The sequence below is a fragment of the Onychomys torridus genome, chromosome 1 (assembly GCF_903995425.1).
Source record: "Onychomys torridus chromosome 1, mOncTor1.1, whole genome shotgun sequence".
Lineage (NCBI taxonomy): Eukaryota > Metazoa > Chordata > Mammalia > Rodentia > Cricetidae > Onychomys > Onychomys torridus.
Genome location: NC_050443.1, coordinates 107,291,860 through 107,305,108, shown reverse-complemented (window position 1 = coordinate 107,305,108; position 13,249 = coordinate 107,291,860). Strand labels below are relative to the sequence as shown.

The 13,249-nt window shown below is 42.3% G+C and overlaps 1 pseudogene; it reads right to left on the bottom strand.

Moving 5' to 3' along the window:
• Positions 1–312: 312 nt before the first annotated feature.
• On the bottom strand, positions 313–1,611 carry LOC118575369 (annotated as a pseudogene).
• Positions 1,612–13,249: the final 11,638 nt, after the last annotated feature.

The following is a 13,249-nucleotide window of genomic DNA, read 5'->3' as shown; positions in this document are numbered from 1 at the left end:
CCAGTGACTGTCCTACTAGGTTGCTACCCAAATGTAATTCCAGCACCTTCTTTCTCATATACCAAGCTTCTGTGTCACTGGTTCTGAGGGATAGTGAGATTTTTTTTTTTAAAGCGAACCTTTTATTGGGAGCAGAGAGCAGCATGACACAATGACCAACAGATGGAGATGCCTAATGGGCACCCTGCACAGCATCCTTCAAGATAGGCTCTCTACTAGCAAAACTCACTGGAAAAATGGATTCCTTGGGGCAGCTTCCCATCTTCCTAGGTGGGGTAATTCATTAACTTCCCTGAAGGCAACCATAGGTCACTAGAGATAGAGCCCCTCAGGGGTGCCTTCTTGTTTTGTACAAAGAAAAATTCTCGTTAGATTTTTTTTGAAGTCTTCATTCATAACTTTCATTCTCCATTCCTGCAGGGCCATCAAGGCAGCTTCTGTACAGATTGTCTTGATGTCAGCCCCAGAGAAGTCATCCTTTGCCGTGATCAAGTCATCCAAGGTTACATCATCAGCCAGTGTCATCCTGCTTGTGTGAATTTGGAAGATCCGCTTCTTGGTCTTTTCATCAGGCAGAGAGAACTCAATCTTTCTGTCAATGGGGCCTGGTCTGGTAAGTGCTGGATCCAAAGTTTCTATTTGGATCTCCCCTCGAATCAAATCCATGCAACTGGTTCAACAGTTCCAACATTGTTTGCTGAATTTCTCTCTTACCTCCAAAGTTTGAATCATATCTTTTGGTCCCAATGGCATCAATTTCATCAATAAACACAATGGATGGTGCATATTCTTCAGCCACTTGGAACAGCTCCCAAATGAGTTTGGGCCTGTCACCTAGGTACTTCTGAATAAGATCTGAGCCGACCACTCTCAAGAAAATAGCTGAAGTTTGGTTTGCTACTGCTTTGGTCAATAATGTTTTACCTGTTCCTGGTAGACCATAGAGAATGACCCCCTTAGGGGGCTTTATCTCCATCTCTTCATAATACTCAGGATGGGTAAGAGGAAGCTCCACAGATTCCTTAATTTCCTGAATTTGGTTGTCCATTCCCCCAGTATCTGCATAGGTCTCCTGGGGGGCTTTTTCCACCTTCATCACTGTGACCAGGGGATCTGTGTCATCCATTAGCACCCCTATCACAGCATGCATCTTGTGGTTGAGCTGGATTGAACAGCCTGGCTCCAGCAGATCCTTGTCCACAAATGATAGGATGCTGACAATAGTGTTCTGAGCCCACAGATGTGGACACAATGGCGTGGTTATCATCAACGATCTCTTCTGAGGTTCCTGAGACATGGGGGTTCCCCTGAGATCATCCACTTTCCATCTTTCCTCCTGTTGTTTTTCTTCCTAGGTTTCATCTGCTCCTGATTTCTAATGAATTCTTCCTCTGTGAGAAGGCAGTCTTTTATTCTCTCAACTTCAGTGATTTTTAAGTGGCACTGAGTATGAGGCGTTACCAGCAGCAGTTTGCTGGCAGCATCTGGTCCCTTGGTTTTCTTCTTTTTTCCCACTCTGGTTGGGACAGGAGGTTCATATTTCTTTTTCTTGCCCTTGTCATCCTTCTTGCCATCCCCAAGACCATGGCCACCACTCTGACTTTGACCCATCTTTCCCCAGTCAAGGGATAGTGAGATTATAGACATTACACCACCCAGATGGATTTGGTTGACTGCAATAGTAGAGGGAAAAAGAAAATGGCCACATTCTAAAGAGGTTCCATTCAAGGAAACATTGTGTTCATGGAAGCCTGCCTCTTGCTGTCCATTGAGTACTTCAGAGCAAAAGAAGAAAAGAAAAAGGGTTTCTACACTGCATATAATGAACTTAAATCTAAATGTAAATAGACATAGACTGATGGCTACCATACTGGAAGATGCAGTTCTAAAGAAATTGTTTGTTCATGAGACTTACTCCATTGGGTTGGTCTGTGTAGAGGAATACAGATCAAATATAATGTCTGCTTTTAGGTAGCTTGTGCTGTTTTATAGAAATGAGCTATAAAATCCCTGGATTTCACAGACTAAGAAATAGCTACTATTTCTGCTGCTAGGAGCCTCAGACACCTCAAGCCACCCACTCCCAAGTTGCTGGTGACAGCCAGTGAAGATTGTGGAGGACTGTTTACATTCCACCTCTTCAGAAGCATTGCCTGAGACATAGCTAAATACTAGTGATCTATTCACCTGCACTTGAATATCTCATTTTCATTTTTTTCCAAGCGATTTCCGTTAGATCCAAAGAGAACTCCAGTTCCTAAAACTCCAAAAACCAGTCCAAATATCCAGAAGTAGACTCAACCTAAACTATAAGAGAATTTCTGGCTGTTATATAAAAGCCAGCATTACTCAGGAACTTATGAAGCTGGTTTCTCTGGGAGAAGGGACAAATAGCTATCTGTAGGCCAAAGCACATGCTGGCCTCCAGGGTCCTTCAGTATCACAAGAACTTCTTAAAGTCCCAGCTAGCATCCTAGCCCTTCTCACCTCCTCTCCTACCCCAAACTCCCTCCAGCTCATTGGCTTCCCTCCCACAGCTACTCATTCTACTCATTCTCTTATAACCTGCTATTTTTGATATGTTCTTTCTTTCTGTCTATCTATCTATCTATCTATCTATCTATCTATCTATCTATCTATCTATCATCTCTATCTCTATCTCTCTGCTCTGCTCCAGCTTCTCTGGTGGCCAGGTCCAATATGCTGGCCAAGTTCAGTCTGTTTCTTTTTCCCTCTGTTCTAGACACCAGATACCTCTGGCTGTTCTCTCAAATCTGCATTAAAACCTTTCCCTTAAACATACCATGGAGCACTCACATCATCAGTCTATAAAATTTCTTTTCTAAAAGCAAAACAAGTGTGGGTGTATAACTGTTTTTCTCACTATAGCAAATAGTTTGCTCAAAATATTTCTTGATTCACTGAATTAGTACATGAGTCAACAAACTCTGATATGTGGATTGAATCTGGCCTGTTGTCTGAGACTCACAAGAACCATAAGAATGGTGATTGCATTTTTAAGCAGTTGGGGGGGAGCAAAGCAGTAATATAATTCTTGTACAGAAAATTTGAGTGTCAACGCATATAAATAAAGTTTTATTGGACCATAGCTATCCTTACTTGGTGTTATCTGTGGCTGTTTTTGCACTACACAGAAGCCATATAGTTTGAAAGGCCTTAAAAAGTTACCATCTGGCCCTTTGCTGGAAAGTCTGCAGAGGTTGGAGCCCATCAATAAATGCCCACTATTTTCACGGGAGAGACTTGATTGAATTTCATATTTCAGAAGAAAATGAATAAGAAACTTTCTCCCAGTCATAGCCAGAGAAAAGTACATTCCACACCCAAATGTGCCCAGCTGGGGACCAGGAAGGGGAAACAAGCCAGAGTCTAAATAACGTTATTAGAGCTGCAGCCTAAGAAATAAAATTCTCCATAGAAATTCTCTTAAGCTCATGCAACTCAAGGGAAACAAAGAATTTAAGACCCTGTTTATTATCCAATTTCACAGAAATGCCTGGCATGAAAGCAATTACCCATTCTAAGTGCCTCTGCAGAGAAAATATTCACTTACTCCTCCTACATTTGGGAGAGAGGAAGGAGGACATTAGTTAGCAGTATCATAAATCTTTGAGAAGGCTTCAGGACAAACACCCTCTGAATGTTTTAGGACTTGAAAAGAGCTGAACATCAGCCCTAAAGAAATGAATCAGGAGCAGTTAATTTGTGTGAGTCTTTCTCACTAGGGGAGGTAAACATCATCTTAGCAAAAAGCAGACATGATCTGAAGTGCATGCTTGACCCTATACAGCTTTCCCTAGGAGCAAAATTAAATGTATTCCACTTGGATATTGATGGCCTACTCATGAATACTCCTCATAATCTGAATGAAGGGGGATAGCATTCATCCCAGATAATTGCAGGCTCTCTTCTGAGAGGGAACAAGCCACATCAGATCAAACACCAAGGTGGGCTCCTAAATGGCACTAACTTTTGAGTTCTACCCTTAAAGATGATGGCAAATAATTAAGTGAATCATTTATGGCACATACTAACATAAAAGTGGAAGCTTTGGTGATTGATTTCTCTTGCAAAGATGATAACACAAAAACTATAATCAAATACTCCAGGTTGGCTCTAGACCAAGAATGACTAGAAAGAGCTGGAGATGGGGTTTGAATTGAGTATTGAGATAGTATTGTGGTGATATTTTATTTGTGCTCTTTTTATTTGTGTTCTAAAAATAAAGCTTGCCTGGAGATCAGAGGAAAAAGCCAGCCACTATAGTAAACATAGAAGTCAGGCAATGGGGGCACACGCCTTTGATCTTATCACTTGGGAGGCAGGGATCTGTCTGGATCTGTGTGAGTTTAAGGCCACACTGGGAACAGAGCCAGGTGTGGTGGCACATGCCTTAAATTCCAACACTAGTTAACCATGGAGGTCTGGAGGTCTGTACAGACAGACAGGAAGTGACAAAGCTGGGCAGGAAGAGGAAGTGATGTAGCTGGACAGAAAGAGCAAATGAGATAGCAGAACAGAAAGATATATAGATGTGGATATACAGGAAGTAGGTCTCTTTGGAAGCTGAGGTGTCAGTGAAGTGAGTTTGGCTTGTGGCTTTTCCTATTTCTCTGATCTCTCAGGTTTTCACCCCATTATCTGGCTCTGGGTTATTTATTTAAGACCATTAAGCTATTTGTCTACATAGTATATTTACAGGGTGATGGACAGCATAATCCACAGCATATTCTTTTGTTTCCATGGGCCCTTAGGAAAGAAGTACCCTACGATTTAAAACATCTTTCAAGGAGCAAATATTGCTCAAGGCAAAGGAGTAAGAACAGAGAGGTTACTATGCCCAAAGTTATCTTGTGTGATGGCTCCTGGAGGACTGAGTCAGACTCCCTGGCAGACAGACAGGCAGGGAGAGGGGCCATGGATAGGTAATAAAGGTGGTGAATGTCCAAGATGGCCAGCTCCTTTCTCTCCCCCTTGACCTGAGACAAAGGCCTGGCAGCTTCAACCAAAGGCTTTGTAGGCAGTTTGTTCATCCATTAGCCCCCCTGCTGGTAGACTGCTCAACAAGTTCCAGGCCTAATCAGGACCCAGTTGTAGGCCAATCAACCATCCCATCTCTCTTCAAACCAAGCAACCCTAAATTAGGGGAAGAAAATTCTTCAGAGACTTAAAAAAATAAATCCCTCAAGAACAAAATGGATTTTTCGGCTCCCCGTGTCTTCCCTCTGCTTTGTGGATGGCCTTTTTCTCTGTGTTCCTGCTGCATGAGTGTGTCCTCACCCCTAATAAACGCCTTCCTTCAACTGTGAATTCTGTCTGCTCCAGTTGGCAGTGTTCAAGACTTCTCTGCTGCTGTCTGTTGTGCTCAAGATTTTCCCTGCCTTTTAATTCTTTAACTGGCAGAGAAAATGAATGGGTTCAAGACCCCTACACTGTAACACTGTCACAGCCAGACAGAGAAAGAAAATTGCTTATTAGGATGTTACAGATATTTAAAGGGACTATCAGAAAACTATGAGCTGTGTCACAGCACAATGAATGGATTTGGAGTTGACTTTCCTTCTTCTTCCTGTTTCAGTTGTAACACCTTGGGCAAGCAGCTTGTGGTCCTTTGAAAGAAAGTGGCCCCCAAAGGGAGTGGCACCATTAGCAGGTGTGGCTTTGTCTGAGTAGGTGTGGCCTTGTTGGAGGAAGTGTGTCACTGTGGAGGTGGGCTTTGAAGTCTCACATATGCTCAAGCCACACCCAGTGACTCAGACCACTTCCTGTTGTAGAACACTTGGCTACTTCCCCACCACCATGTCTGCCTGCACACTGCCATGCTCCCCACCATGATGATAGTGAACTGAACCTCTGAACTCTAAGTTGCCCCAATTAAATGTTTTCCTTTGTAAGAGTTGCTGTGGTCATGGTGTCTCTTCACAGCAATAGAAACCCTAACTAAGACACAGCACAACTTTGTCTCCAACTTTCAGAGTTGCTTACAAACTGAAAAAGATAATGCTCAGAATCCCAAGCACTGGGCCTGCCACCCAGCAAACATTTACAACCAGGATGGTGCCACTCATACAAATTACCACCTTAGACTAAGGTTGGATGCCATTCTGTGGCTGAACTTGTATTGTTTAGAAACTATCCAAAATACTGAAAACGAAGAAGTGGGGGATCATTTGGGGAAGGGGTTTATCTTATGTATAAAAAGCTGATTTTCTGATATGACAAGGAAGGGTTTCTCTATAGGTAAACTATTTTTTCCTTCTGCTCTTTAAGGACATAAAAAAAGGGACCCCTGTTGTCATGTGTGTGTCACCTCCCAGTTCCTTCCCCACCACACAATGAACTAGAGGTAGACCTCAATCCTAAACTATGCCAACACGACCCCTTTCTCAGACCCTGGCTTGTGCCATAGTATCTCAAGCAATTTTGCAAGCTTCCCCACAAGTGATGAGCAAATTTATTTAGATGTAAAGGTTTAACAATTGGTACTTGTGATGGAGCATTCTTAGAAATGAAAAAGAGGCTGTGACTTTAAATTGGTAATCATGGACACTAAGCTAGATATATTCTATCTCATCCTCGGCATTCTAGGAGGCAAGAGAGAAGATACCCTGGCTGGAGGTACAAAAAATACCAAGAAATGCCATGTCAAGGCTCAAATGCTTAGAACCAAGGAGAGGTGACAGATTGATGCTCTATGGAGATTGCCTCGGCTCCTTGCTGCTCTCCACCCTTCCTTATTTTCACAAGTTATCTGGAAATGGTTTCTAGAAACAGGTAGCGTCCTCGATTTTCCTGAAGACATCTCCAAAGGACATTCAGTTACTATTGTTTCTATTTTCTCTCTTTTAAAAACTCTTCTTGGACTATAAATACATTATGATTTTGAATATTTGCAGAAATGAGAAATAAGCATTTCATTTTGACCAAGGAATAACAAACTGTAGAGAATACACAGAAGCTACAAAAATAAATGGAGAGTTACAAGGAGAAAGAGGAGGAAGGGGGTAGCATAAAGTTGGGAGAGAGATGGGGATGGGCCGAGAGGAGTTCATGGAGGGAGTGGGGGTTGATATGATCTAAATACATCGTATTTGTATATGAACTCACCAAAGAAAAAACAATGAAGGAACACACTTCTGCTAGCACCCTTGCCTTGCCCACCTTTCTTTCTGATAGGGAGCTACACAATCTCACACGGAGAGACAGAGAAGATCCTATCTCCCAGAGCCAGCCCCAGGTGTCCTGGTCCCTCTTATAAATAGCCAAAGCCAGGTCCTTCCCACTCTGGGGCCAAACTATATCATAATACAGGAGTCAGGGCCTGAAGACAGGTGGCAGGGTAAGCCAGCTCTTGCTCCTCTTTCCTTGAGAGACTCAACTTGTATAACACACACACATACACACACACACACACACACACACACACACACACAGTCAACACTATCAATGGACATTCTGTGCAACCAACAGTGTCATACAAAGGCATGGCTTTATCCTGGTTCTGGGTCAGCTGAAGTTCCAGGATAGCTCTGAGCATCCCACGTCCCACTTGCTAAGGAAATGTATTCTTTAGCAAAAGCCAGCACAAGTGGAATGTGAGGGAGAAAACGGGGGACACGGGAGCTTAGGCAATGATTCAACTCCCATAAGTTCACTGAGCTGAAAACAGGCCTGTTCAGAGAAATATTTAGGCATATCCATCTCCAAACGAAGAGCACTAGACCATATTTTTTAAAATGGAAGCACAAAACATGACATTACTCCCAGCTGACTGGCAAATGCATTTGAAGACTAAATCCTCTGCAAGATAAGTGTGGGCTTTGGAAACTGTGTGGTAAGGGCAGTCAAATAGCTGAGGGTCAGTCCTCACATATATGAAGTTGTATCAATCTCCATCAAAGCTTTCACAATCACTGTTAAGTAGTAATTATGTTCACATAGTCAGCAGGGAAATGCAGATTTAAATCACAATGCAATCGACTGAAGTAACTGAATGGTTGTATCAAGTGTTGGCAAGAATACAGAAGGAATGGAAGTTTCATGCATCACTTTTGAGGTGCAAAACAGTATGCCTACTTTGTACTTTAAAAGTTAAATATAATAGTATCATATAAATAAAGCTGTTCTTTTCCTGAACTTCTGTAGCTATACAAAGACTTCCACATGAATAATTATAGCAGCTGTTCTTAGAATGGCTGAACACTGGAAAACAACCCAAATGTCCATCAAAAGTGAAAAATAAACAAATTCCACTGTATACATACAACATAATCCTAAGTAATATGAAGAAATGAATTATTGATATATTCATCCATATGAGTGAAACTCAAAACAACCATCCTGGATGAAAGGAGCCAAGAGTACACAGTGTCGGTTCTATTTATAAAAAAGCTAAGACCTGCAGACTGATTTATGAGGAAAGAATTCTGTGTATGGTTGTTTGTGAGTGAGGGAGTGGATAGGAGTAGCAGGAAGAATATAAAGGGACCAGATGAATGCTTTGGAGGTGGTACGTATGTTTCTGCTCCACTGTGGTGACAGTGCCACCATGGCACACAAATGTCAAGTTTTATCAAACTGAACACTTTAAAATGTGTAGAATTGATGCATGTCAAATATCTCAGCAGAGCTATTTAAAGTATTCTACTGATGAGTTCTGTCCAGTGTATGATTTTTTTTTACAAAAGACATAAGTTATTTGTGGGGTTCAGAGATGTACACTTGTGTTCATACATTCTCCTAGATCAGCAGCATCTCATATAGTGTCCAGCACACAATAACTATTAGCTGAAAAAAATGAATACATAAACTGGCCCCTGCTCAGCCAAGCACTTCTCCTGTTAAGTCAGTCTTGACAGTCTTAATGTCTCTCCAAGAACCCTGTTTCTTATGCAGGGCATGGTGGTACACATCTTTTATCCCAGTACTTGGGAGGCAGAGGCAGACATATCTCTTGGAGTTCAGGACCAGCTGGGACAACATAGTGTGATTCTGTCTCAAAAACCAAAAAACAAAAAACAAAAACAAAAAAACAAAAACAAACAAACAAACAAAAAAACCAAAAATAGTTTCTTACTTTCATTAAAAGACAGGCAAACTTAATCACTCATAATAAATATCCTGTGAGTTTGAAATCAGGAATCCTGATGTGAAATTATATTTCTTTTTCTGGTTACAACATGCTTCACACAGAGGTTTGAGAATACAGTACACTAAAGTGCCAGCTTTTGAGCTGATGTATCTTGGCTTATTTTCCTGAAAATGTCTTCTCTATAACAAACAAGAAAATCTGCCTTTACTAATCCACAAAGTTGGCTTTGGCCAGGCAGTGGTAACACACGCCTTTAATCCCAGCACTCAAGAGGCAGAGGCAGGTGGATCTCTGTGGGTTCAAGGCCAGCCTGGTCTGCAGTGCAAGTTCCAGGACAACCAGAACTACACACAGAGAAACCCCATCTCGAAAGACCAAAACAAAACAAAAACAACAACAACAAAAACAAAGTTGGTTTTGCCTCCATATATGCCTGGTCCTCGGCATCCCTTTCTCAGCAGGAGCTCACCAGACACTTTTATCATGGGACGGTCAGCTCTGTCTTATGTAGACTAGAAAGAGGTGGTTCAGAAAGACTCCAAAGAGGAGAGAAACTATTTTGGTTCATCTTGTTTTACAGCTTCTAACCTTTCACTGAACTCAAATGATTCCTTCACGGAAGGTTGCTGTCTTGCTGATTCCATCTAGGACTCCATGACTCCCCAATAATGTATTTCATGCTGTAAGGCCAGGGAGAGCTGACCGGAGAAAACAACCAGCTAGTGTATTTCAGACAACCCAAAGCAGGCATCCCAGAGTTTGGAAGACCACAGCCTTTGACAAGCCGATGGTAATACCACCACATGCAGAATATCCATAATTTTAGTTTTCTTCCCATCTCACTCAGTTCAACAGCTCTTTGTGGAATGCTTCCATTTTCTAGACCTTGGGTAGATGCTGTGGGGATTGTGCAGGGCAAGCAGAACATTCATCTACATGTAAGGAGCTCCTGAGTGAAAGAAACAGAATAAGCAGAAGGTGCAAATTACTACAATGTGATAGTAGAGAGTCTAACTTCCGGTACCTTGACTTGTTCTAGTCTATAGCAGGTCTTGACTAGAAGATGGTAAAATAAGTTAAAAGAAGTGAAGAAATGATCTTCTGATGGGGCTGAAAAGACAGACAGGGAAAACGGGGACCACACATACAGCCAACTCTGCAGGACATTTTCAGAGGAGCTGGTCTGTGACTTAGCCGCAGATAGAGAGCTGCTGGATGTGTGAGTGAGTGTGTTTTTCTCCAGGGGCTCCCACAGCTGCGACCAGATCTGGCATGGTACAGCCTCGGTGTCAGGGACATGTGTTTCACAGATTCTAGGCAGGTAAGAATTTTGTGAGGTAAAAACACTGTTTTTTGTTTGTTTGTTTGTTTGTTTGTCTTTTAGTTTTCTGGAAAAAAGTTAAGAAGTATCGTTTGCAAAGATTAATTCAAATATAAAAAAATAAACATATCAAATTTCAATTTTTACAAAATGTGACACATTCTCCAATCTAAATATCTGAAAAAAATAGCATAACAGTTAAAAATTTCTTAACTGCCTGATCTCTACAAGATTTTCCTTACTTTTGTAGCTACTTTCTTGTCTCTTCATGTGACAGTGATTATGTAAGCTTTTGATTCCAGTTATTTGTTTTATGTGTGGGTGTGCACGCCACTGTGCACACGTGGAAGTCAGAAGACAGCTTGTAGTACTCCTTCCCCCACTATGTGGGTCCTGGGGAGAGCTTTTCAAGCTTGGAAACAAGGGCCTTTACCTGCTGAGCCATCACACTCATCTCAGTTTGGAACATTTTTGATGAAGTAAAATAGGAAGCCACCTCTCTCCCATTCAATCAGCATTTACTCCTCATTTATTGGTAACTTAGAAGATGTATTTAACCATTACAACTCGTTCTCGGTAATGCCATAAGATCTAGGGGACTGTTGTTGACTTCAGTCAAACTCTATCCCTTTTTTAGTGTATTTGAGCTGGAATATATTTGGGATGAAGAATTTTCCAAAAACTAGCTTATGGCTTCATAAGGTCCACACTTTTGTTCCTTTCTAACATAATTCTTGTGGCAGGTACCAGCCATGGGTCGTCATAATTTGCAGAGTTAGCAGTATAATGAGAACATGCCTGGAAATTGTGCTTATAGCCAGAAGGCAAAGAATAATTAAACTGTTCAGAAAAACTGCTGTCCATGAGAAAACCAAATATTAGCCAATTCACTATCCTTTTAGCCCGGTGCCAAGCATGCCTGCAGCCACTCCAACATCAAACCAAGAGGAGGAAGCATGGTAGGTAGGAAGCTGGCAAGCACAAAGAAGGTAGACCTACTGATGGCAGACAAAATACTTGCCTTTCGAAATTTTGCACAAACACACAGCCACATGAGCACATTCCAGAATCTTAAAGTAATATACATAAAAACAGCGCTCTGAGGGTTAAACTTCACTAGATTCATGATAAATCTAAACTCACATCCAACTGCCTCCTCGGCCTCAGGCACACTGCTACCAATTCGGTCACCTCTTCTATAAAGTGAAGAAAAGAATCCTCCACTAAAAGAAAGGCTCATAAAGACTAAGTGTAGCCATACATAGGAAAGGCTGGATCAGCTACTAGGTGCTGTGGCATATAAGCTCCAACATTTGGATGTCTGCAAAGAGCAGTTGGTTTCTTACTTCCCCCAGAATGAAAGTGTGTGGTTGGTCAGTGGGCAGCATTGCTTTCTCAGGGAGATTAGGTTCTTAGGCTCCTTCTAAGTTAGGGCCTCACTGATCCTTGAAGGATTGGAAAATCTATATTTGAAACTCAATGAGGAGAAAGAACTAGTGGGAAAGGAGCAATCCATTGAAATCTTTGGGGCTGGAGTCAGGAATTAACAGTTCAACCATGAAGTACACATGCTGTTCTTGCAAAGGACAAGAGTTCAATTCCCAATACCCACTTTGTGTAGCTCACAGCTGCTTGTAACTCCAGCTCTAGGAGAGCTGACTCCCTTCTCTGGCCTCCTCAGGCAACTAATCCTAACCCTATCCTTATCCATGCACTCAGGTGCTTGGAAACCCCCCTTCCCAAAACACATACACATAATTAAAAATAAAATATATCTTAAAAAAATAAATCTGGGTCCTTAAGTGGCCACGTTCAATGTGTTGGGAAATAAATCTTATGACCGTTATGACCTTGCGATGGAAAATGTAGACCGAGGCTGGGCAGTGGCCTTCCAGAAAGAAATGGAGCATGCTCCTTTAACAGACCATGGCCCTCTGCCACAGCACTTGGGTCGGAGCATGGCACAGAGCAAGAGATCAGTAAGTGACCTACCAGCACCCTGGTCCATGAAAGGCTACTCTTCTTAGCTGGACGTATGCAACTGTCTCTAGAGTTAATCAGGCACTCAAATGAGAAGGCCACTGAAGAGGAGGGGACACCACTAGAAGCAAAGGCAGGTGGCTGTGAACACGAAGGAGACCACAAGAGGGGTGTTGTGGGCTACATGGACAGAGGACACATCCTCTAAAGCCAACCTGTAATCCTCAAGTTCTTCAGCCATAATCCTGCAGAAATCGAGGTGTGTGTGTGTGTGTGTGTGTGTGTGTGTGTGTGTGTGTGTGTGTGTGTGTGTGTGTGTTAGGGGAAGCTGGCAACTGGGGCTGCTAGATAAAATTTCCTAAGTGCTAAGTGGAATTAGGTATCTGCTGCCAGGTAAAACAAGGCAGATCTGGTGGCCCAACAATGTTGAGCAATGCTCATGATTCTAAGGTGAGGAGCTGAGCAGGTGTGGTGGGAATGGTCTGTCTGCATCTCTTTCTCCATCTGTAGCCTCTCATCCTCCACAACAGGGCAGCCTGAGGGAGCCCAACCGGAAGCTGTTTATTTCTCTGTAAAGAGAGCTTCACTGAACCAAAGTCATGCCATATTATCAGTGGCTGCTTTCACTGTAAGGGCAGAGTAGAGGTTACAGAGAAGTTTTTTAAGGGAAACATTGCTAACTATCCTTTCCAAATCACAATAAGAGGTGCTGATCATTGAACAAGGCCCCTTTGCTCAATTAAGAATCCACCAACTCATTCAATCCTCATGATACACAATGACTCATATGGTCCTTATTTTGTAGATGGGGAGATCATGACTCTGGGTGGGTCAGC